The following is a 23,116-nucleotide window of genomic DNA, read 5'->3' as shown; positions in this document are numbered from 1 at the left end:
TAAGCTCAATTGGCTAAACCTAGCTGCTGCCATTTCTCCAAGTGCATTTGCTCTTCTAGAAATCGTCCCTTGAGCTTCAAATTCAGCTGAATTTAGCTCCAGCAATTTAGTTTTTTATTTCCAAAATTTTCTAGCATTTTTCTAGCCTAATTAATTACTTAGACATTAAGTCTTTGTTTTGGCCATTCGGCTACCTAGCTGAACACTATAAATAGTTGTTCATTTTCATTGTAAAAGGACTTTTGATTTTTGATCATTTGAATGAACTTTGTTCAAAGAGTGAGTTTTCTCCTCTCTAAATTCGTACGAGTTTCGATCTGACTTATCTAGCGTGCTAGTGGCGTCTATCGTTCTCTTTTGAACTTATCACCTTGCTTTGGTGTGGCGTTCAACCCTTCTACAATTTCGTAATCCCACCTTGAACCGAATAGAAATCGGGGTGACACTTTTTAGTGTTGAATCGTTTCTGGTGTTTAAGCTCATTTATCCATTCCACCGACTATCCTAGAATTTACCCAACTATAATATCTTTTTACAAAACCGAGCCTTCATTTATCAACTTCCATTTTTTTCTTATTTTTATCCTTAAATCGAGCCTACTACCCTTATAAATTTACCATCACCTTAGCCAACCTTTTAAAACCATTTGAAAGCTTCCGCATCTTTAGCCTTATTTCATCCTATTTTCGATAACTCAACTATTCCTCGTCGACGATCGGGCAATTACGTGAAACGACTCAATTAATCTGGGCCGGATCACATCACAATGCGTTTTGGCTGCAAGATTTGTTTTCTTGGACCAAGATTTCCAAGATTTGAAATCTTGATTTTCTTGATTCTTGAAATCTCTTCGAACAGCAAAATTGGGCCAAGATTCGGTTTCTTGATTTTCTTGAAAACAAGAAAGTGAATCTTGATTTTCTTGTTCTCTCGTGTATGCATCTAAGGCCTTGCTAACAAGCTCTTTGATATGACCCTGGTCAAGGATGCCCTTGATTTCAGCTTGAATTCAGCTCCTCAAGCTCCATTTAGCTTGGTTCAGCTCACCGAATTTTATTTTAGCTCACATGAGCTTAATTCAGCTCGTTTGAGCTTGGTTTAAATTCAATTCAGCTCATTATTAGCTCTTTAGCTAAATTAACTTTATTTGCTGGAGTTTTAGACCATTTAAATAAGCATGTAAATAAGTTTCATTACAGCTTTTAAATATGTCTTAATTTATTACAAGTGTTTAATATGTCTTGATTTGGCTGAATTAAAGGTGTCTAGATGTCATTTAATTTGTCTAAATTATTACATGTTTTAATTTTGTCCAGCCGAATTTATGTGTCATGTTTATTAATATTCAAGTTGTCACAATGTTAATTAGGATGTTCACATTATGTTTTAATTAAGTTCATTTGTCTTATGTAGGTGCACCCGAATTTGAAGATACATTGGGCAGATTCATGCATGTAGATTCAATGAATGTGAAGGTACATCCCTTTGGACGGCACATGCATGTAAGGAATTAATGCAAGGTGCATGCATAGAAAGGTTCAATGGACGGCAATCAAGAGGCATTTGCATGTTCATGATGGTCATTCATGTATTTGAAGATTCATGGATCAAATTAATGATGGACCATGCATTGGACGGTTCATGTATTGATCATGTGTTCACACCTTGTGTTCACACCATGATGACCATTCAGTTGGATGTTCACACACAAGAGTCTACTCAAGCTCCTTGTTCACACCAAGTTTGATCCTTCATGAAGCCTCATTTAATTAAGCCACTCATGGTGAAACAACATGAATTAAAGGCTCCATTAAAGGAGTTAGCCGAATCTAGCCATGCATGCATGAAGAACATTTATCCAAGTACATCAATGCATATTCATGAAGCTAACCACTCACCTCCCATTCGGCCGAACATGGACAAGAACATCATTGGACATTTTTCTAGAAGTTTCATGTTTTAATTAGGTACATTACTTAATTGTTAAGTTCATGAATGGACTATTCGGCTAGCATAAGATATTAGTATAAATAGTTGGTTATTTTCAATTGTAAGGGACTTTTGATGTGATCTCAATCGCATCATGTTGTGGCACCACTCGTTGCTATCATGATTGGCCTAAACACGAGGGCCCCAAGTGCAAGATGAAGCTCAATCTCAGCTCAACAAGCTCAATCTTAGTTTTTCCCAGCTCGATTTAGCTCACATGAGCTTAATTTAGCTTACTTTAGCTCGTTTGAGCTTGGCTTAAGTTTATTTCAACTCATTTATTTTAATGTCTGAATAAATTAAGTAATTTATTAATTTAGCTTAAATTACTACAGCTCATAATTATGTTTTGACCTATTACATGTTTTAAATGTGTCTTGGCCGAATTTAATATGTCTTGTTAAGACTTTATTAAATTTGTCTAATTTAATTTATGTTTAATTAGTGTGTCTAAATTATATTAATGTTTGTTCAGCTAAATTTTATGTGATTTAATTTTGGTTCATGTGTTTTTGTAGGTGAGCTGAATTTGGAGAGTAATTAAACAAGGTTCATGCATGATAGGTTCAATGTATGGGAGTGTGCATGCACAATTGAGGTTTCTCCCTCTCATATTTCATGTGAGTCTCGGTTTGGCTTATCTAGCGTGCTAGTGGCGTCAACCGAACTCTTTCCGAACTTATCACCAATCCTGGTGTAGCGTTCATCCATTTCAATATACCTTCGGTTCTTACTTTGTTAAGTAACGGGTCGAGGTCCATATTCCTGTTTCCATCTTTTCACCTTAAACCATATAAGATTTGGGGCGATACTCATTATAGTATTGAAACTTTCTTGACGTTTAAGTTCTATTTTCCATCTCTATCAATTACCTTTTCTATCCTACCTTGTTTCTATTCTAAACTGAACCTACCAACACCAAACCAATCTAAACCCCTTTCAAAGCTTCCGCAAAACCTTAGCCTAAATCACCCAATTTTGACAACTCCAACTATTCCTCGTCGACGATCGGGCAATCAAGTGACTCGACTCAATCAATCGGGCCGGATCACATCATTTGGTATCAGAGCTATTAAAACGAGGAGCGCCGACGTTCGTAATAAGGCCGCAAGTAGGTTCGAAACGTGAAAAAAAAAATAAAAAAAAAATTCGAAAAAAAAAATTGATTGAAAAAAAAAATTCAAAAAAAAAAAGTGAAAAAAAAATCGAGCAAAAAAAAAGGTGAGCAAAAAAAAATCAAGTTAAAAAAAAGTGAAAAGTCTTGCGAGTTTTTATTTTTATTTTTTTTTCCTCTTATTTGCTCCAATCATCAAGTTTCCCTTCCTACCGTTATTTACCATCCCAACGCCACACTTAGCCTTGATTTTATTTTGTTTAGCCTACCCTACACCCACATCATTCCTTTGTAACCTATTTTGAAACCGACCCTCAAGCAGCAAATTAAGTCTATCGAGACGAATTACGAAATTGTGAGACGAGGTCGAGAGGTAAAAGGCACGTGTGTTTTTACATCAAAGAAAAAGCCTAGAAGAGTGTAAACACGAGTGGAGTGTTATCCAATTTTCATTGTGAGTGAAACGTGAGATTTTTTGTGGTGAGGTATTTACTTTCTATTTTATTTTAATCATTTAAAAAAAATGTCACAAGAATTTTCTGAATCAGATTTCCAATATTTGAAGCAAGAGATACGTAGAATTGTGAAATCAAATTTTGATAAATTGCATGATCGATTGGATCGAGTGGAGGAAAGAGCCAGACGAAAACAAAATCCACCAAGTCGAGAAACGGAGTTGAGATCATCACGGCGATACGCGTCCAAAGACTACTCGCTAAGAGATTCTTATCGGGATTCCTATTCGTCAAGGAATTCAAGACGCGACAACCTAGAGCTTGCAACTTCTCGACATGACAAACGAGAGAGGATGAGTTATTCATCGTATGACTCAAATAAGTCTTTCCCGGAGGATTGTTCTCGAAGAAATGGACAAAAAGCCTACGAAAATATTTTCTCTTTCTTTGAGTCAAATGGTTATCTTTTTGATTCTTTTGTGTCATCCGCACATTGTAATGAATTCGAAAAAGAAAGTGAAGAAGAAATTTTTGTTGCGTTGCGAAACGACCAATGAAAATCGCGTTTTTAAACCCGGGATATACATTCCTAAGTTAACGTCAAGCCAAGCAAGAGGAAGCTTTATTTTTGACCCCGGAGATTATTATTCTTTGTTCTTGTTAAAAGGGTTTGGATTTTGCAATTTTGATTTTCGAGATTATGCTTTTCGACTGACTTGTGATTTAGGTTTGTGTCCATTGGAGAAAAAGGTAAGAACGGTTTTTACTTTTGATCCCGGCACTGGTTCATTGGTTCAATTTTTGCATAAGATCTTAAGAAGACCTTTTGAACTTCTAAACCATGGTGTCACTAATCTATTTAATTTTTGTGTAGGTGACACTTCGAAGTGGTTCCCTCCTAAAGAGGGAGGGTATAAACATAAATTGTGTCCTACTCAAGGCATGTCTGATTTGCAGGTTTTTGGGAGCAACTATGTCAATTCCATCGACAAAGGGGCTGGTGACGATGTAAAATTTTTTTCGAGAAAATGGCCCGATTTGAGGACAAATCGTCTTCAAGAGGGAGGGTATGATGTGATCTCAATCGCATCATGTTGTGGCACCACTCGTTGCTATCATGATTGGCCTAAACACGAGGGCCCCAAGTGCAAGATGAAGCTCAATCTCAGCTCAACAAGCTCAATCTTAGTTTTTCCCAGCTCGATTTAGCTCACATGAGCTTAATTTAGCTTACTTTAGCTCGTTTGAGCTTGGCTTAAGTTTATTTCAACTCATTTATTTTAATGTCTGAATAAATTAAGTAATTTATTAATTTAGCTTAAATTACTACAGCTCATAATTATGTTTTGACCTATTACATGTTTTAAATGTGTCTTGGCCGAATTTAATATGTCTTGTTAAGACTTTATTAAATTTGTCTAATTTAATTTATGTTTAATTAGTGTGTCTAAATTATATTAATGTTTGTTCAGCTAAATTTTATGTGATTTAATTTTGGTTCATGTGTTTTTGTAGGTGAGCTGAATTTGGAGAGTAATTAAACAAGGTTCATGCATGATAGGTTCAATGTATGGGAGTGTGCATGCACAATTGAGGTTTCTCCCTCTCATATTTCATGTGAGTCTCGGTTTGGCTTATCTAGCGTGCTAGTGGCGTCAACCGAACTCTTTCCGAACTTATCACCAATCCTGGTGTAGCGTTCATCCATTTCAATATACCTTCGGTTCTTACTTTGTTAAGTAACGGGTCGAGGTCCATATTCCTGTTTCCATCTTTTCACCTTAAACCATATAAGATTTGGGGCGATACTCATTATAGTATTGAAACTTTCTTGACGTTTAAGTTCTATTTTCCATCTCTATCAATTACCTTTTCTATCCTACCTTGTTTCTATTCTAAACTGAACCTACCAACACCAAACCAATCTAAACCCCTTTCAAAGCTTCCGCAAAACCTTAGCCTAAATCACCCAATTTTGACAACTCCAACTATTCCTCGTCGACGATCGGGCAATCAAGTGACTCGACTCAATCAATCGGGCCGGATCACATCAACTTTTTGCCAAATTTCTGAATGAAACATAATTTTAGTGAGAAATTCACTCTCTTTATTCTCCAAAGCTCAAATTGACTTATCTTCAACGAGTGGCGTCAATCTGACTTTGTTCGAACTTATCACCCATTGGTGTGGCGTTCTTCATACCGTAGGTTCCTATTTTGCTAAATAGAGGGTCTCGGTTTTTATCCTATTTCCATTTCTTTCTTTGAAACCTTAAGCCCGGGTCCTTATTTGATAATAAGGGTTCGATCTTGTTTCATCGAATTACCCAGCAAACAACAACCCATTAAACTCCTTTGTTCCTAAAGCCATCCAACTTCAAACACCAAGACTTGAATTTGATTCAATTCCGATACTACCTAATTTCGATCGGGAAAGATTACGACTCGTCTTTACATCCGAAACGAGCTCGTATCAGTTGGTATCAGAGCTAGCTAAATTAGGTACGTAAATCGTAGCTTCGAAAAAAAAAGTTAAAAAAAAGTTTCGAAAAAAAAAAATCCGAAAAAAAAAGAAAAAAAAAAGAAGGAAAAAAAATTGCAAAAAAAAAAATTGCATACGGTCTAGGTGCGTACGAAAAGAACGTGAAATATCCGTAAAAAAAAAAAAAAAGAGTCTGGAAACACTTCAACAAAAATTTTTCCGAAATCATATTATACACCCTTTTATACCCCTTTGAGTGAAATTTCACACTATTAAAAAAAAAAAATTTCAATTCGTGAATTCATTTTATACGCCACATCTTTAAACCTTTCTTTCTTTCGAGCCTACCCTAAACCATACGATTTTCCCTTGTTTAGCCTTTGAAGCCGACCCACAAGTGGGATAAGTCTAAGGTAGCTTTTTAGAATATTGAGAGTTGGAATTGAGTGGAAAAAGGCACGAGTGTTGAGAGAGCATTAGAGAGAAAAAAGCCATTTAACGAGTGTAAACACGAGTGGAGTGTTATCCAATTTTCATTGTGAGTGAAACGTGAGATTTTTGTGGTGAGGTATTTACTTTCTATTTTATTTTAATCATTTTAAAAAAAAAATGTCACAAGAATTTTCCGAATCAGATTTCCAATATTTGAAGCAAGAGATACGTAGATTGTGAAATCAAATTTTGATAAATTGCATGATCGATTGGATCGAGTGGAGGAAAGAGCTAGACGAAAACAAATTCCACCGAGTCGAGAAACGGAGTCGAGATCATCACGGCGATACGCGTCCAAAGACTATTCGCTAAGAGATTCTTATCGGGATTCCTATTCGTCAAGGAATTCAAGACGCGACAACCTAGAGCTTGCAACTTCTCGACATGACAAACGAGAGAGGATGAGTTATTCATTGTATGACTCAAATAAGTCCTTCCCGGAGGATTGTTCCCGAAGAAATGGACGAGAAGCCTATGAAAATATTTTCTCTTCCTTCGGGGCAAATGATTATATTTTTGATTCTTTCGTGTCGACTGCACATTGTAATGAAATCGAAAAAGCGAGAGAAAAAGAAAATGAAGAGAAAGAATTCGAAAAAGAAATTGAGATTGTACAAGAGTACGAGCGAGAAAAAGAAATCGAAAGAAAAGAAAAAGAGATTGAAAAAGAAAAAGAAATCCAAAAAGAGAGTGAGGTCGAAAATAAAAGTGAAAATGAGAGAGGAAATGAAAAGAGAAAAAAAGAAGTTGAGATTAGAAAAGAAACGAGAGAAAAAGAGATAAACGAACCAGAAAAAGTGAGGAGCATTTCGACTAATCCATATGAAACTTGTTCTTGTTCTGTTTCTTCTTTCCAGGTGCCCGAGATATCAAACGATAATTTTCAACTTCACTACCTTTCCGATGAAAGACATTTTCATATGGTCAGTATAGGTAAGGTTGAAGATGAAAACGTGCCTCAAGAGTTCAAAGGTAAGAGAGGTGAGGAAATGTTAACGATCGAGTCACGACCCCCAGGTTTGAAAATTGTTGAAATACTTTTTAGTGACTTAATTTCTAAACGCTCTCTTTATTTTGGTCTGATTAATTGCTACTCCCTGAATGTGGTTGATTTTTGTTCCAATCAACAAACCAAAGGTTTAATTTTGCGTGATGACGGTTTTTCACGAAAGGCGATTAAATTCTTCATTTGTGACAATTTTGTGCACCAATTAACGCTTTGTGGAAAATCCATGAATTTGTGCAAGTATGAATTGATGAATGTAAAAAGTTTTAATTCTTTGTCCCTGTGTATGCAAAAATCCCATTGGTTTAACGTGTTTGGTTTAATGAAATTTTTGCTACATTTTGGCATGAATACTCAAAATCAAGTTTTTAAACCCGGAATCTATTTTGGTTCGTTTTATGGGAAAGTCAAGCTTCATCAATTTTGTGTGAACAATTTCTATTGTTTTGATAATTGGGTGTTGAATAAGGAACTGAGGTATGAAAAATTTGATTTCAATTTAAATTCATTCCTTAATCCATTTTTGTGGTTGTATTTGAAGTTCGCATTTCATTTCGTTAAGGTTAATTCAGCCACAGAGATTCGACTAGACTACATTTCCGAGGAGAGAAGATTTATGATGATCGACCAAGGTAAAAATGATCCTTGTTTTTCCATCCCTCGAGGTAAACAAGGTATGATTTACGATAACTTTAAAATTTCTCTGCCCTATTCGGTTGGTAATAAAATTTTTGTTGAAGAATTGGTTGTTGCAAGGAATTTAAATTGTGATGTGTTTAACTGTTCAGCTTTATTTAAAAATGATCTTTGTTTTACTACTTTTAAAGGTAAGGCTCATGAACTTTTTGAAACATCATTGTTCTCTTTAGGTGGTGCCAAAGATTGTTTTGTTGATTTGATTCGTTATTCACATATTGGTTATGACTTGTGGAAACGATTTGAGACATTTGATTGCCTTAGAACATGTTCATTTTCGTTTCGAATAATTGACGAGGCATTAACGAGTAAATTAGTTTGTTTGCATGGTTGTGAACATGTTGCTTTGCATCCGTCCACTCCCATGGGATTTTCTTATTTTATTTTGCTTGCATTTGGATTACAAATTTATTTGAAACCATTCTTGTTAACTCATGGTTATTCCTTTCAGTTGTCCCAATTCCAATCCATCCCGTTCGACCGAGGAAAGCTAAGTAAAAGTTGCTGCGATCGAGTGAACCAATGGCTCGACTTGAGGACAAGTCGTTCTAAAGAAGGGGGGAATGATATGACCCTGGTCAAGGATGCCCTTGATTTCAGCTTGAATTCAGCTCCTCAAGCTCCATTTAGCTTGGTTCAGCTCACCGAATTTTATTTTAGCTCACATGAGCTTAATTCAGCTCGTTTGAGCTTGGTTTAAATTCAATTCAGCTCATTATTAGCTCTTTAGCTAAATTAACTTTATTTGCTGGAGTTTTAGACCATTTAAATAAGCATGTAAATAAGTTTCATTACAGCTTTTAAATATGTCTTAATTTATTACAAGTGTTTAATATGTCTTGATTTGGCTGAATTAAAGGTGTCTAGATGTCATTTAATTTGTCTAAATTATTACATGTTTTAATTTTGTCCAGCCGAATTTATGTGTCATGTTTATTAATATTCAAGTTGTCACAATGTTAATTAGGATGTTCACATTATGTTTTAATTAAGTTCATTTGTCTTATGTAGGTGCACCCGAATTTGAAGATACATTGGGCAGATTCATGCATGTAGATTCAATGAATGTGAAGGTACATCCCTTTGGACGGCACATGCATGTAAGGAATTAATGCAAGGTGCATGCATAGAAAGGTTCAATGGACGGCAATCAAGAGGCATTTGCATGTTCATGATGGTCATTCATGTATTTGAAGATTCATGGATCAAATTAATGATGGACCATGCATTGGACGGTTCATGTATTGATCATGTGTTCACACCTTGTGTTCACACCATGATGACCATTCAGTTGGATGTTCACACACAAGAGTCTACTCAAGCTCCTTGTTCACACCAAGTTTGATCCTTCATGAAGCCTCATTTAATTAAGCCACTCATGGTGAAACAACATGAATTAAAGGCTCCATTAAAGGAGTTAGCCGAATCTAGCCATGCATGCATGAAGAACATTTATCCAAGTACATCAATGCATATTCATGAAGCTAACCACTCACCTCCCATTCGGCCGAACATGGACAAGAACATCATTGGACATTTTTCTAGAAGTTTCATGTTTTAATTAGGTACATTACTTAATTGTTAAGTTCATGAATGGACTATTCGGCTAGCATAAGATATTAGTATAAATAGTTGGTTATTTTCAATTGTAAGGGACTTTTTGCCAAATTTCTGAATGAAACATAATTTTAGTGAGAAATTCACTCTCTTTATTCTCCAAAGCTCAAATTGACTTATCTTCAACGAGTGGCGTCAATCTGACTTTGTTCGAACTTATCACCCATTGGTGTGGCGTTCTTCATACCGTAGGTTCCTATTTTGCTAAATAGAGGGTCTCGGTTTTTATCCTATTTCCATTTCTTTCTTTGAAACCTTAAGCCCGGGTCCTTATTTGATAATAAGGGTTCGATCTTGTTTCATCGAATTACCCAGCAAACAACAACCCATTAAACTCCTTTGTTCCTAAAGCCATCCAACTTCAAACACCAAGACTTGAATTTGATTCAATTCCGATACTACCTAATTTCGATCGGGAAAGATTACGACTCGTCTTTACATCCGAAACGAGCTCGTATCACTCTTGAATGGTCCCATTTAGTTTGGACCGCATTTGTCGGGCCTTTGATCTTGTTATTGGGCCTTGTGGCAATTTGAGCCCATCACGTTCTTGAACTTGGATTGGGCCTTTATGACTCGTATCATGTGGTCCCAATGCATGCGGCACACTTGCTCCTTGGACAGCCTTGGCAATTTGATCGTGATGTTACACACCAAGGCAAGCTTAATAGATACTCTCTTGTGTTTAAAGGCCGAAAATTCACTCTTACTCCTTTAAATCCCAGTGATGTATATAAAGCTCAATTAAAAATGATGAAATTTTGTGAGGGGGTGAGGGAGAAAGGACAAATAAAAAAGACAGAGAGAAAAGAGGCTAGTAGTGAAAAAATTCAAAATTTAAATGGCCCAAAGGTGAGTGAATCCGCAAGTGGCAAAAATAGAGTGAAAAATTTAATTGCAACAAAAAAAGATGTGCAGAGAGACCTATTCAATGAACAGCCTTGTATCCTTGTGAGGTTTAGGCAAAATTATTTATCTCTATCTAACATTAATGAAAATTTGCCTAGTGTGTTTCAATGTTTTTTGCAGGATTATGAGGATGTTTTTCGTGAGGCCCCTAAAGGTTTACCACCTTTGCATTGGATAGAACACTTCCATTGGCCACATATGAAATATAACTTCTGATACGAGTCACAAAGGCCTAACCCAAGCTCAAGAAGGTGATGGGCTCAAATCAAGAAAATTAAGATTCACTTTCTTGTTTTCAAGAAAGTCAAGAAACCGAATCTTGGCCCAATTTTCCTGTTTGGAGCGATTTCAAGAATCAAGAAAATCAAGATTTCAAATCTTGGAAATCTTGGTCCAAGAAACCGAATCTTGCAGCCAAAGCGCATTGGATCTCCGTTACGAGTATCAACGACCCAATTTCGGTAGGAGATGGATCACGAGCCCAAATTCTTGAAGGCGAGGCCCAATAACCAAATTCCAGCCCAATCAAGAAATTCCTTCATACTTAGTTGAAAATCAGGCCAAAATGTCAAAGGGCCCAATTTATAAACATTTTAATTGTTTAATTTAATATTTTAAGCTTTAGGAACATGCATGTTAAATTCGGCCCAAAAATAGCCCATATATATGCTTGGCCGAATTTTCCTTTATTTATTCTATTAATTAGGTTTAATTTTATTAGTTACTTGTTAGATTAGGATTACTTGAGGCCTATTTAAAGGCATGGCCGGCCACCCCTTATTAACATTAATTCCTATTCTCAATTTGATTCTTTGTTGGTTTGGGGATTTTTATTTCAGATCTGGAAATTCAAAGTCCTAATGAAAAAGAGTTGCGCGCGGACCAAGATTGAGTTGCCAAGTCACGAGAAACTCCTATGAAAGCTCTAGATGAATCAGATCTGACTTCAAAACAAAGAACAAGATTAAAAGCAAATCAGAATTGAATTGAAATTCCCCAAATTCAATTAAAAGAGTAGCAAGAAACAAAGAAATAGAATAAGCGAATCAAACGGAATTGAAAGTATGGAACGGATGCGAATTTGCCAAGGGATCGATTTGGCCAAGAATGCCTAATTTCTAGCAATCAATTGATCCCCAAATTGAAGGAGATCCAATCGGCCAAACCCTATGATACGATCTCGGTTTAGTAGTTGAGTCTGAGTCGTTTAGTTCTCGATCGTAAACGAAGAAGTAGAATAGACGAGAAGGAGATAGAATATATTTGTGTTCAAAGAAGTAAGATAAGTTCGTGCAAAGTTGGATGTGGATTTGGTTTAAGTCGAAAAGGTATGAATAGAATGGACGAGTTCGGTTTAGGATAATTAAGAAATGGTATTTGGTTTTGGTACGTTTTGGTATTTGGGAATTGGTTCGAAATAGTATGGAATTGGTACGAAATGGTATGGTATTTGGTACGAATTGGTAATGGTTCAAAGAGGTCAAGAATGAACCAACACTAAAGAAAAGTGTCGACCCAAAACTTATAGGACCTAAATGAATTGGAAATGGTTGAAAAGGACCTTGACCCGATACTTAGGAAAGTATGAACCAAAGGTATCAAAGGTGAACGCCACACTCGGGTTTAAGGAGTGATAAGTTCGGAAAAGACTCGGAAAGACGCCACTAAAAAGCTTAGATAAGTCTTACGGGTCTTGAACAAAATTTGAGAGAAAATGCCTCACAAATTTGGCAGCAATTCGCTAATTAAAATGTCAAAAAGTCCCTTACAAAGTGAAAATTTATCTATTTATAATAATCCACTAGGCTAGCCGAATGGTCACTTAAATTCCTTAAAAATTAAGCAAATGAATTACTTAAATGGGCTAGCTAGATTTGGCTGAACTTGGAGCTCCAATGGTCACCTTCTAGATGGACAATTGAACTTGGAGCTTGAGGGAGTAAATGGCAACAGCTACATTCGGTTGATGTGCTTAAAGGAGCTCATTTAATTGGCAACTATTGCTGAAAAATTATCAGCAATTAAGAAGATGTTGAGTAGTCACTTTGAGTGTGAAAACCAAGTTTTGAAGAGTCTTTGAATGTGAACACCTTGATCCGAACAGCCATGATGTATTCAACAGTGTGTAAGCAATAAATTCGGCTGAATGGTAACTTAGGAGACTTCAAACAGCAGCCAACTTCATTCTCCCATTCATGCATGTGCCGTCCCCTTCATGTACCCTCTTTTAATACCCTACATGCTCCAAAAACGTTCATGGATGATGTACCTGCAGCAACATTCATCAAATAATTCAAATTCATGTTTAGACACATTAAATTAACACTAAAATGCTGCACATTAAATTCGGCAGCCTTAGGACATAATTAAAACAAGTAATAAAGTTAACATATTAAAAACAAGCTTAAAAACATATTTATAAGCTGTATAAATTAAGACAAAATTAATAACATGTCATAATAACTAAAATATCATGCATAATTAAGTTTGACCAGATTTAAGACCAATTTAATAACAAAAATTAATTAAGCTTGTAAATAACTAATTTAACTAACTCAATTAATTATTTCAGCTACTATATGATTGACTAAGTTATTTTGAGCTAATTTTGAGCTGGTTCGAATTTAATGAGCTAAAGTGGAGCTTAATTCAGCTCGTAACAAGGTGCAAGGAAGGCTCATCGAGTTTGTCCAAGCTTCATCAATGTGTCCAACCAAAGTGATACAGGGTTGCGCGCGGACCAAGATCGAGTTGCCAAGTCACGAGAAACTCCTACGAAAACCCTAAACAATTAGATCTGAAACGAAACAGAAAATTAAAAGATTAGATTTTTGAATTTTCAGATCTGAAATAAAATCCCCAAATCAGCAAAGAATCAAATTGAGAATAGAAATAAGTGTTAGGGCTCTTGAAACCCTCAAGGAGATTGTGATTCTCCCAATTGAACATCAAGATAGTTTTCCCCAAATTTCGACAATCTAATTTCACCCAAAAAGAGTATGGAAAAACCCTAGAAATTGGGGATTTTTGGGCTGATTCCTTAAGATAGAAAAAAGGCTGAAAACACAATAAGAACAGAAAATAGATTAGATAATGATTCAGCACAAGTAGAAATAAAGAAAGAATTGACAGTAAGAAATTAAAAGATAAGTCCTAAGAAGCCTTGAAATCTCGAAAGATCTCACAACTCCCTTCAAACGGCTCTAATCTCCCCTCCAAAGAATATCAATGGCAAGAAGAAGGTTGAAGATGGCTCCCACAATCAAAAAGATTGTTAAAACAACTTCTAAAGAAAACTCAAGAGAAAATCCTTGAAGAACTCAAAGAGAATTTTCACTCAAATCAAATCTGAAATTTTCAATGTAATTGTAATAATAATGATAAGTGTTTAACAAGGTGGACAGCCATGCCTTTAAATAGGCCTTATAACTAGTCCTAATCTAATTAGAAAACTAAAATAAAAAAAACTCCTAATTATTTTAATATGGAAATTCGGTCAAAGGTCATTTTATCTGGGACTCTTAGACTGAATATTGACATAAAAATTTAAACTAAGTAAATAAATAAATAAAAATAAAAATAAAACTTTACAACTTGGGCCACTTTGACAATTTGGCCTGATTTTCAACTAAGTATGGATGGATTTCTTGATTGGGCTGGGAATTTGCTTATTGGGCCTCGCCTTCAAGAATTTGGGCTTTTGTGACTCGTATCATTCCCCCCTTCCTCAAAAAGATTCGTCCTCGAATCTGAAAAATCAAATGAACTCGACTTTCCTCTATCGAACGGGACTAATGGCAATTGAGTCCACTGAAAAGAATAGCCATGAGATAGTAAATAGCAACGGAAACAAGCTTGTAGTCCAATCATAAGCATAACAGAACAGGTATAACGCATGTGAATGGACAGATTCAGATTACCATGCAAACAATCTAATTTACTCACCACTGCCTCGTCAAATATTTGAAACAAAGATGGACATGTTTTAAGGCATTCAGTCGTCTCACATTGTTCCCACAAACCATGAATAAATTGCGAGTAATAAATCAAATGGTAAACATAATCGTCACAAGTAGGTATTTGAAAAGATTCACATGGTTCACAGAGTTGCATAATCATACCATGCATTAATCGACAGTCTATAGATTCACTCACACATGCATTATCAAAAACAAGAATCTTTTTATCAACCATCAAAACAGATAGATCATCAATAAATAAAATAGGACAGTCAAGCACGTTTCGATCTAAGTGTTCATCAACACGATCTTTATCACTATCCGAGGAGTACAAAAGTGTTTCAAAGGTTTCAAGCATCTTACCTCGATAAGCAGAAGAATAAGGGTCGATTTTACCTTTTTCATTTAAAACAAACCTTCGTTCATCGGGGGCATAGTGTAGTCGAATCTCCGTTGTTGAGTTAACCTTTGTCAAATGGAACTCAAACTTCATGTACAACCACATAAACTGTTTAAGGCACGAATATAAATTGAAAACAAATTTGGAAAATTTCGTTACCTTATTCTCCAAAACAGATTTGGACAAATTCGAGGATTTTACACAAGGTAAATCAAGAGAATAACAAATCACGCTTCTTTTCGTAATGACTTTATCAACCACAATCGAAGAGTAACAATTAATCGGATCAAAATGAGGGGATCTTTTAAGAACTAAGTCACCAAAAGTTTTATTAATAATTTTCAAATCTGCACTGGACTCGGTTTCTAAAATTTCCTTACCTCGCTTACCTTCGGGATCATGTAGTGTGATTTCATCTTTGCCTAAGTTGATCGTATGAAAGCGTCTTTCATTTGAGAGGTATTGAAGTTGAAAGTTATCTTTCGATCTTTCAGGAACCTGAAAAGTAGCAACACAAGAAAAATTCATATCTTGGTTAGTGGAAACATTCCTCACTAGCCTTTCCTCGTCTTTTTCTTTTGTTTCTTTTTCTAACTCATTTTCTCTTCTTTCTTCAACTTCTTTTTCAATTTTCTTTTCTGTTTCACATTCCTTTTCACTCTCAATCTCTTTTGCTCTTTTTCATTCTCTTTTTCTTTTCCTCACTTGTTTTAACAGAATTTTTCAGTTTGATTTGGTCCTCATGGACTTGTTCCAGAGTGAGCGGCACTAAGGTGAGTTTCTTTCCTTGATGCTTGAAAGAATACCTATTGGTACGACCATCGTGAGTGACTTTTCGATCCAGTTGCCACGGTTCTCCTAGCAACAAATGGCAGGCTTGAATAGGCATTACGTCGCACACAACTTCGTCTTGATACTTACCGATAGAAAATGCGATGCGCACTTGTTGAGTGACCCTAAATTGGCCTTCGTTGCTAAGCCCTTGCAGTTGATAAGGTTGTGGATGCTTGGTAGTGGTTAAGCAAAGCTTTTCCACCATCGTCGTGCTGGCTATGTTCGAGCAACTTTCACCATCAATAATAACTCTACAAAGCTTACCTTGTACATGGCAGCGAGTATGAAAGAGATGTTCTCGTTGCTGCTCGCTCTTTGGTTTTGCCAAAGATGATTGTCCACGATCATGAAAATCATCATCCATTCTAGTGACACGTCGAGGGCCGCGCCTCTGGGGTTGGTTATCCCTATCTTCTTTGATTGGATTTCGATATTGAGGTTCTTGATTCAATTGCACCTCATTGATGGTAGCAGTCAAAGCTCGAAGAGCAGCAGCCTGTTCATCCAACTGTTGTTGGAATTTTTTAAATATGTCACTATTATTATCACCTGTAGACATTTTTTTAAAACCTGCAAAACACTCAACACTCAAAAATAAAAGTTATCAAACCTCACCGTTAATCACTCAAAAAGAAAAAATCAAATTCTCAATGAGGTCGAATTCAATCTTGTGAGTTCTTTATCAGAGTTTATATCAACCAATTAGAGAGTGTGAACCAAACTACCAAAGAATCCTAATTTGCACTAGGATGCCAAAAACTGACGAGACAGCAATTGATTCGTGTTGCACCTAGGAAGAAGTTGTGCACACGTTTAAATCCTACTAACACAAGAAACAAGAAGGTGTTAGATAACGTAAAGGAAGAATAAAGGTAAACAAATGAAAACCTACAGCTAAGAATCAATAAAAATTGCTGAAAACAGAAAACCCGAAAAACTGCGGAGTAACTTGACAACTTCGTTCGAGGTGTTCCCGATCTCCAAAAATCACAAAATTAAATCTGGAATGTCTTCAAATATTGAATTTTTGATCTGAAAAATTTGGGCACCAAATTCAACCCGCTGAATATTTTTTAATTTTTTATTGGATTTCATCTTTTTTCAATTTTTTGACTTTTTCGACTAATTTTTTTGCGAGAAATATTTTTGTATATTCAATAACAGTGCCAAAAATATGTATGTAAAATTTCAGATCAATCAGAAAACATTTACCCACTCAAATGAATTTTTTTCGAAAATTTTTCTGGGTAATACTGCTGTTTGTAATTTAAAAAATAGAGATCAGTTTAGAAATCAACCAAGAACACCCAAAACGCCCAAAATCTGATACCAAATGATACGGGGTTGCGCGCGGACCAAGATCGAGTTGCCAAGTCACGAGAAACTCCTACAAAAACCCTAAACAATTAGATCTGAAACGAAACAGAAAATTAAAAGATTAGATTTTTGAATTTTCAGATCTGAAATAAAATCCCCAAATCAGCAAAGAATCAAATTGAGAATAGAAATAAGTGTTAGGGCTCTTGAAACCCTCAAGGAGATTGTGATTCTGCCCAATTGAACATCAAGATAGTTTTCCCCAAATTTCGACAATCTAATTTCACCCAAAAAGAGTATGGAAAAACCCTAGAAATTGGGGATTTTTGGGCTGATTCCTTAAGATAGAAAAAAGGCTGAAAACACAATAAGAACAGAAAATAGATTAGATAATGATTCAGCACAAGTAGAAATAAAGAAAGAATTGACAGTAAGAAATTAAAAGATAAGTCCTAAGAAGCCTTGAAATCTCGAAAGATCTCACAACTCCCTTCAAACGGCTCTAATCTCCCCTCCAAAGAATATCAATGGCAAGAAGAAGGTTGAAGATGGCTCCCACAATCAAAAAGATTGTTAAAACAACTTCTAAAGAAAACTCAAGAGAAAATCCTTGAAGAACTCAAAGAGAATTTTCACTCAAATCAAATCTGAAATTTTCAATGTAATTGTAATAATAATGATAAGTGTTTAACAAGGTGGACAGCCATGCCTTTAAATAGGCCTTATAACTAGTCCTAATCTAATTAGAAAACTAAAATAAAAAAAACTCCTAATTATTTTAATATGGAAATTCGATCAAAGGTCATTTTATCTGGGACTCTTGGACTGAATATTGACATAAAAATTTAAACTAAGTAAATAAATAAATAAAAATAAAAATAAAACTTTACAACTTGGGCCACTTTGACAATTTGGCCTGATTTTCAACTAAGTATGGATGGATTTCTTGATTGGGCTGGGAATTTGCTTATTGGGCCTCGCCTTCAAGAATTTGGGCTTTTGTGACTCGTATCACAAAGTCTCGCCCCAAACTGGATCTACCAAGGCTGAAACAGCCTCCTTGAATTGTTTAGCTCGTGATCGGGTGATTGGACCTTGAGGCAGCTCCAACGGCTCCTTGCTCGAGCTAGGTTGGACTTGAGGCGTGGCTGTATCACCCTAGGAATTGGGGATTTTTGAGAACGACTCTTTGCTGCCAATGAATGATGATTTAATTCGATTCTTTGAGTTGAATATGGCTGGAAAAACAAAAGAAGAACAGCAAACAAATGAGATAAAGAATCGGCACAAGTAGGAATAAAGAAATAAAAATGAAACAGCAAGAAATAAAGAAAAGTCCTAAGAACCCTTGAATTCCCGAAAGAATTCACAAATTCCTTCAAACGGCTCTAATCTCCCCTCCAAAGAATATCGATGGCAAGAAGAAGGTTGAAGATGGCTCCCACAATCAAAAGATTGTTAAAACAACTTCTAAAGAAAACTCAAGAGAGAAATCTTGGAGAAAACTCCAAGAAAATTCTGCTCTCTCAAATCTGAAATTTAAGAATGAATCTAAGTGTTATGTACAAGGGGTGGCTGGCCATGCCTTTAAATAGGCCTCAAGTAATCCTAATCTAACAAGTAACTAATAAAATTAAACCTAATTAATAGAATAAAATAAACAAAAATTCGGCCAAGCATATATATGGGTTGTTTTGGGGACAAATTTTACATGGATGTTCCTACAGCTTAAAAAATTAAATTAAACAATTAAAATGTTTATAAATTGGGCCCTTTGACATTCTGGCCTGATTTTCAACTAAGTATGAAGGAATTTCTTGATTGGGCTGGAATTTAGTTATTGGGCCTCGCCTTCAAGAATTTTGGGCTCGTGATCCATCTCCTACCGAAATTGGGTCGTTGATGCTCGTAATGGAGGTCCAATGCGCTTTGGCTGAAAGATTCGATTTCTTGGACCAAGATTTCTGATACGGCCACGCCTCGGGCACACATTTGGACCAGCTCCCTAAGCATTGCTTGCAAACCTATGCGAGCTGAATTAGTTCAATTCCTTTTCGTTGAGCTTCGTTTAGCTCGTTTCCAGCTCACTCGAGCTCAAGTCAGCTCATTCGAGCTCAATTCAGCTCAATCTTAACCCAATGAGCTTATTTTTAGCTTGCATTTATTTTGCTAAAATAAACCATTTAATTTGTCTTTAGTTGAATTAGTTGTTTATTTTCAGTTAATTAATTTGTTAAAATCTGGACAAATAATTAATTAAGTGTTTTAATTATATCTAAATTAAATACTTAATTAATTATGATGTTTTAAATATGTCTGAAATTGTTAATATGTATGGCCAAATTTAATGTGCAAATTATTGAGTTCATATGCTGCTAATTTAATGTGTTTGAAATGCATTTAACTTGCTGATTTAATTTGCTGCAGGTTCATGAACGGATTGGTGCAATGTATGGGAGTGTGCATGCACAATTGAGGTTCAATGGATGGCATTTAAAGGAGCACATGCATTTGGGACGTTCATGCAAGAGGGAGTTGCTGAAAGTTCATGTATTTGAAGATTCATGGATCATATTTATGGGGGAAAATACATGGGACGTTTCATGCATGATTCATGCATTTTCAAGATGACCATTCAAGTATTTTAGGCACATTAATGCCTCATTCAGCCAAGGGAGATGTAGGATCATTAAAGAGCTGCACATTCATGGAATTATGGAGATTCTTCAAGGCTAAGGATGCATGAATGCATCAAGTGAAGCATCATGATGGTTCGGCCAATTCATGTACCATCTTCAAGCATAAACTGGATTTTAATGCTATTTGTGTGAACATGTTAAATACCTGTGTGAACAGAATTTAAGTTAGTGTGAACAACATAGATGCCGAATATCAATAGGCATTTTAGGCTTATAAATAGCTTACTTGTTTATTGTAAAAGGTTACAGAATTTGATCAATTAAAATAGAACTTTTGTTCTTGTGAGGTTACCTCCTCTCTTCTTTCATTCGAGTCTCGAAGCGACTTATCTAGCTTGCTAGTGGTGTCAATCCAAACTCCATTGAACTTATCACCGAATCGGTGTGGCGTTCAACCATCTTCCTATACCTTTGGTTCTTACCTCCATATAGGTAACGGGTCAAGGTTCGCTTCTATCCTTCATCAAAATTCACCTTAAGCAATATAAGACTCGGGGCAATACTTTTTAGTATTGAATCATTCTTAAAGTTTGAGTTCTTTATCCATTTCCATTTATTTATCATCTTTGTAACTTAATTCTTTGTTAAACAGAACCTATCTTTCATCAAACCAAAACCCATCCTTTGAACCCATTTTGCCTACCTTCCGCTTATAAAACATTCAAACTCCATCTATCTACAATTTTGAACGAGCTTCTCGTCGACGATCGGGCATCTTAAGTGAACCCGACTCAATAAATCGGGTCGGATCACATCAATTTCCAAGATTTGAAATCTTGATTTTCTTGATTCTTGAAATCGCTCCAAACAGCAAAATTGGGCCAAAATTCGGTTTCTTGACTTTCTTGAAAACAAGAAAGTGAATCTTGATTTTCTTGATTTGAGCCCATCACCTTCTTGAGCTTGGGTTGGGCCTTTGTGACTCGTATCATTCCCCCCTTCCTCTAAAAGATTCATCCTCGAATCTGAAAAATCAAATGTACTCGACTTTCCTCTATCGAACGGGACTAATGGCAATTGAGTCCACTGAAAAAAATAGCCATGAGATAGTAAATAAAAATCTCGCCATTGTTGCTTCACGATCCTCCTCCACGTCGGCTCTTATCATAGCGATTTCCATGTCTTTATAGTAGTCCTCGACAGTTCGGTTGCCTTGTGTGAGATTTTGCAATCGTTGGTACAACTTGATGCAATCGAGCCCCATGAGTTATCAAGTGCGAACGATGTTTCCCTCGAGCTGCCTAAAGGACCTATTACCAGAGCTAGGGCTAAGAAGTTTAAAGACACAATTTCAACTTTGGTTGATCGGGTTTGGGGTGAATCCATGGCCAGTCTACTTGAAAACTCATGGACCAGCAAGATGAGCAAACCGTGCACTTTACTTCAAGCTCTTCCAGCTTAATTTTTAACAAGCTCATTTTTAGCTTATTCATTTTTTTGAAATAATTAATTAAATTGTCTTAGTTGCTGTTGAGTTTAATTTGAGTCTTAGTTAAATATTTCTTGGTTCAGCCGAATTAATGTGTGAGATTTAAGCTAAGTAAATTTGTTGAATTTGCTAGGACAACGTACATGGACGGCAAAGAAGAGGTGGACTGCAACATGCATAAAAGCCAAATTGATGTGGAGGTGAACGGCATGAAATTAAGGAAGCATTTGACCAACATCATGCATAATTCATGGGAGAATTTGAGGAAGCATTTGACCAACATCATGCATAATTCATGGAAGAATTTGAGGAAGCATTTGACCAACATCATGCATAATTCATGGAAGAATTTGAGGAAGCATTTGACCAACATCATGCATAATTCATGGAAGAATTTAAGGAAGCATTTGGCCAACATCATGCATAATTTATGGAACAAATTGAGGAAGCACCATGGCCGAATTTGGCTTCCAATTTTGCCCATTCGGCTACCCTTTTGTTTTGCCTATAAATATGTGTTAAAATTCATTGTAAAGCATCAAGAACCTTGAATTAATGTTTTTACATTTTGTGAGATTGTTTACAACTCTCATTGTTCTCCAAAGACTCGTTTGACTTATCAAGTAACCCTTGTGGCGTCAACCCATTCTTCTTATCCGAACTTATCACTTTGCACCCAAAGTGTGGCGTTCAAGTTATACCGAGGTTCCTATCATACTTGATAGTGGGTCAAGGTTCCATTCTATACTTTCGCAAATCCACCTTAACCAAATAGAAATCGGGGTGATACTCTCTAGTGTTGAATCATTTCTAGAGTTAAGTCCATTTTCTCCATTCCCACAAATTATCGCAAAATTAACTATCCATTTTATTCGTTTTTCTTTATCCTTTACTCCCATTCACGATCGGGCAATACGTGCGGCTCGACACATCCGTAACCGAGTTCGTATCATCTGGTATCAGAGCTAGTCGAATCGGAGTAAGAATCATCATCTTTGATATTACGGTTTTGTAAAAAAATCAAAAAAAAAATTTTGCCTACGGTCTAGGCGCTGACGAAAAGAACGTGAAAGATCCACAAAAAAAAAGTCTGGAAACCCTTCAACAAAATTTTTTTTAGAATCATAATCTACACTCCTTTATACCCCTTTGAGTGAATTTTCATGCTTTCAAAAAAAAATTGTATCCAATTTATTTTTTTTCTTTCTTTCTTCTTTTGTATTCGGTATTAAAAAAAAGAGAAATTCAAAAAAAAATTTTAGAATTAAAAAAAAAAGTGATTGAAATTCATTTTAAGTTTTGTTTGATAGCCTATCATTTCCGACATCATTACCCACCAAGCCAACTCAATTTTGTAAGCCGACGCCAAACGGTATTGATTCATCTATCTAGTTTGCGGAGAACTTCGAGCGGCAAAAATCGAGTGGTAAAAGGCAAGAGCGATCGGTGAGACCATTAGAGAGGAGTAAAAGCCAAATTGTGTGAAATTTTCTTTGTGAGGAATTGGTGAGAATTTTGTGGTGAGGTATTTAATTTTCTGTTATTATTATTATTATTAGCATTTCTTCTTTTAGTATATAATCATGTCTTAAGATACCGAGCAAAACGTGGTGGGAAGACCTGAAAGGCAACCGGTAAGAAATGTCGCACCGGGAGGAGGAGGAGTTCCCGATTTAGGCCAACAAGCCCTCTTAAGAGAATTTCAACGAATGCTCCGTA

Source organism: Gossypium hirsutum, chromosome D02 (assembly GCF_007990345.1).
Source record: "Gossypium hirsutum isolate 1008001.06 chromosome D02, Gossypium_hirsutum_v2.1, whole genome shotgun sequence".
NCBI classification, from domain to species: domain Eukaryota; kingdom Viridiplantae; phylum Streptophyta; class Magnoliopsida; order Malvales; family Malvaceae; genus Gossypium; species Gossypium hirsutum.
Note: the sequence above shows the minus strand (reverse complement) of the source record.